Source organism: Cyanistes caeruleus, chromosome 3 (genome assembly GCF_971803275.1).
Source record: "Cyanistes caeruleus chromosome 3, bCyaCae1.hap1.1, whole genome shotgun sequence".
Classification (NCBI taxonomy): domain Eukaryota; kingdom Metazoa; phylum Chordata; class Aves; order Passeriformes; family Paridae; genus Cyanistes; species Cyanistes caeruleus.
Genome location: NC_141703.1, coordinates 67,608,183 through 67,612,100, shown reverse-complemented (window position 1 = coordinate 67,612,100; position 3,918 = coordinate 67,608,183). Strand labels below are relative to the sequence as shown.

The window sequence follows — 3,918 nt, the reverse complement described above, 5'->3', positions numbered from 1 at the left end:
CCAACTCAGAGCATTCCATGACTCTGTGATTTGTACACATATATAAATTTATATCTATGTCAAATACATGTTTTGTTTCAGTTACCCTTATTGTAGCATATGGACATAGGATATTAAACTCAATGGAACTTACGTTTTCCTTCGATGAATGTAAATCACTGCAGTCCTAGGAAGTGCAGCATCAGTGTTTTACAGCCTTCCTGATGAAAGTACCTTACCAAGCTAATTTTTGGGCTGTTGTATCTAGGTGTCCAATCCCTTTCTAAAAAGAGGTCACAAAATTACTCTGCATGTGATCAGACAAACTAGGTGAGTCATGTGTAAGACATTCCCTCAAGAATTCCTTTTCCCAGGCCTCCACCAATACCCAGAAGTTTGCAGCTGCATGGAAACAGAACTGTTTGTTCAGTTCCACTTGTTTCAAGTACTGTAACCCTCTGCTGTGAGTAGAGTTCCCTTTGGTCTCCAGCCTAAAGCCGTTTTACCAGCAAAGAGATCCTAAACACACTCTGCTTTACGTGACTGCAGAAAAGGTTGAGCTACTACAGATATTTATTAGGTGATTTACTACTATGTAGTGAATGCTGTGAGCATTTTGCTGCAAGGCTCACTTTAGTGTGGAATTCATCTGACAAAATATATGTGTCAGCAGGGTAAGCCAGCCAGCTAACACAGGTCGTAAGGATTGCACACAGGACGTGTTTATGTCTGTCCTCCAAAGAGAGCTTAGGGTGTGAGCAGAGATGTGCCTTTTGAAGTGTAGATGTTTGCAATTAGGTGAGCTAGATGCTCCTGGGGCTTGTCAGTCCTACTGCTTAAAGCCTGACAGCCCCAGGCCACTCACTGAAGATCACCAGTTATGCAGCCAGCAGTGGGGTAATGAGCACCCACCAAATATTGCTGAAATTACCAAATCAGGAATTTCAGGATTATTGATTCTTAATGATGTCTGACAGGTCCCTATATAATTTTGTCAGTTCAGTCCTAAAAAGTTGTCAAAATTTATGTATGGGAGAATACTTGTAAATATGACAAATTCTTGAAGACCTGTTTCCTTCCTCTCCGAAGGAAAACAGTTAAAAGGTGCCAGTATCAAAACTCAGCAATGAAGTTGCCAGGCCTTCAGCTAGTTTGTTCAAAGTAGTTGAGTACATTTAATTCCCAAATGGACCAAACAGGTCCCTGTCATTTCCCAGCATCTCCCAATCCCAGGAGACCACTGAAACTTCACCTCAGAGTTTAAACAATAAGGACTGATGACAAAGAAGCTGAGATTTCCTGGGCTTCACAGGCAAGGTGAGTCACCCAACGTACTGCACCTGGCATAATGCAAACCAAATGTGCCCAAAGTCCTTTCCTGTCTCTGACCCTGTCTCAGCTCACTCAGTGGTAAGGTCTGATTTTTGACTGTTGCAACACTGACTAGTTAAGAATTAATTTTAACATGAGGTACCAACTATCTTTAGGTCACTCAACCAGATACATTTTTTCCCAGATGAAGTTTCCAGCAAGTGTAAAAAGGTAAAGAAAGTGTTTCTTTAATTATTATATGAGTTTCTTACGTTGTAACATGAGTCCTGGAATAAATACACTGAAAAAAATCAACATACAGTCACTTTTGTGATCACCTTTTTAACAATATAGAGCAGCATTTGCCTTTGCTATTCATGCTTTGATCATGTTGGTCAGATGTGCCAGATGTGCACAGGTGCAGGCAGTTTTGTGTGCAATACACAGAGATCTAGTCTTGCTTCCTGCCACAGAAAAATAACTAAACAGAAAATAAATCTGTCTAAGAAACACCTCATTTTGTCATGAAACTTTTTTTTTTTATTCTAAATACTCAGGTCCTACCACTGGCACTTGAAAACGTGACTTTTTGGAGTGTAAGAAGCACTCCTCTTCTTGCTGTTGTTTTCAACACTGTTCCCTTTCCAGGACTGTCCTTTGAGGAAGATGAGAGCCAGGACTAGCAACTGTTGTCAGTGACAAAGACCTCAAACACCCTGTGTTGAAACTCTGTTTCCAGAGGTGACCCAAACGAACTGGATTTTGCAGTAAGAAAGGGGATTGCTTAAGCAACCCCCCAGAAAAACAACCTGATATCATTTCCCAGATCCCCAGATGAGACCTGAGAATGACAGGGGTTTTTCTCACAACAGTACAATAACAGGAATTAAATAAAAATATGAAACCATACAACCAGATTTCTAATGCTCATTGCAAGGACACTATTTTGATGTCATTGATGTTTTCTTGTAGCGTTTTTCATCATCCTTTGTAGTCAGTCATGTCACAGACCACTAATTCATTTTTTTTCAATCTGTGTGGTGCCTTCCTGTTTTCCATGTTGTATGATTTTCTCAACAGGTATCTCAGGCATAAATGTCTCACTAGTTTTAAACCTGGGTTACTTGGAGACCTACACAAGTTGAAAAGGCTGTGAGCTCCCATTTTCTCCCTGCCTGTGAAAGCCCCATTCACCACCTGTGATGTGTTTGTTTCTGCACCACCAGCACTGCATCTGCTTATGCCATTGATTTAAAAAGAAAGGAACAGGCAGTGAAGTTGTGTCTGCAAATGACATTTCCCCTGTACTCAGCACTGGTGAGGGGCTGCACCTTGAATCCTGTGTTCAGTTTTGGGGCCCTCACCACATTATTTACCAGGGTTTTTTGGTTGGTTGGTTGGTTGGTTGGTTTTGGGGTTTTTTGGGGAGGAGGTGTTTTTGGGTTTCGTTTGTTTGTGTCTGGGTTTTTTGGTTGTTTGGTTTTTTTGGAAGAGGGGAGCAAGTATTACTCTTGCATATTTTCATATTGATGTTGTTCAATATCCAAGTAACTTTTCATAGAACTTTTCATAGAAGTATAACAGTTGGGTAAAACCTTTAACATCATAAAGTCCAACCATCAACCCAGCACCACCACCATGCTCACCATTAAACCATCTTAATATTTTTTCCTCCATGATCTTTTCTTTCTTTCAGACCTTCAAACATCTTAATGAAAGAATCACCCTTGTCAATCCTCCATGTCTTCAGGATCAAAATTGGGTTTCTTACAGGCATCTTCCATGCTAGGAGTATCTTTACTATGTTTCTGCTAAACTAAAGAACATTCCTTAAGTTGCAAAATTGGTTAGAATTATCTATATCTATTTTTATTTCTCTTTTCTCAAAAGGTCTACTGGGACCTCATGATCTAAACTGGAAATCCTTGGATGCAACCAGCAGACACCTAGCATCTCCTTTTAGAAAACTGAAATAGCATTTCATACTTGGAAAATTTCCCATTCAGCTATCACTGTTATGACTGTAACAGAAAATTACATATATGGCAGAGCTTACAGTGTGTGGGAGGGAGATGTTGGCATTTTCCATTGCTCCCACCAAGGAAACCAGCACCTGAAAAGTACAGTCTTGGTTTCTCACAAAAGCTGTTTCTAACAGTACCAAGGGAAATACATTATTTGATTTTCTAGCAGAAAATTAAGGTTTTGCTGCTAGTCCTTTGGCTCAGGGCAAAGAAAATTAACAACTTTGTGTCTTTAATGATACATTGACTCAGCTGAGCTCAAGGCAGGCAGCTGCTGGCATCAGAGCTGGCACCAGCAGCCTTTGGTCCAGGCTCCACAGAATGAGCACTGAAGCAATGGAGGGAGGAGGAGCTGAAAAACCTTTCCAGCCTTACTAGCTCCCATAGGAACCCACAGCAGGGAAAAGAAGGTCATAGCATGGATGGAAAACCTACAGTAACCATACAGAGATTGTAAATAATTTAATAAACATGGAGAGAAACGGTTTGAGCTGTTCAATTTAGCTGTATTTCTCAGTCAATCAATGAATCTGTTGCCTGTAAATGAAATACATTAATGAGTTAGTATCAAATATCACTATTTTTGTTATGTCTTGCTGCTGGC

General features: G+C 40.3%; 1 long non-coding RNA gene across 1 annotated transcript; it reads left to right on the top strand.

The window, feature by feature from the left end:
* The first annotated feature begins 899 nt into the window (after window positions 1–899).
* LOC147654213 (uncharacterized) lies at window positions 900–2,057 on the top strand. The gene is made up of 3 exons (XR_015285482.1): window positions 900–1,296; window positions 1,467–1,521; window positions 1,939–2,057. It is a non-coding gene; the product is annotated as an uncharacterized LOC147654213 (long non-coding RNA).
* The last annotated feature ends 1,861 nt before the right edge of the window (window positions 2,058–3,918 follow it).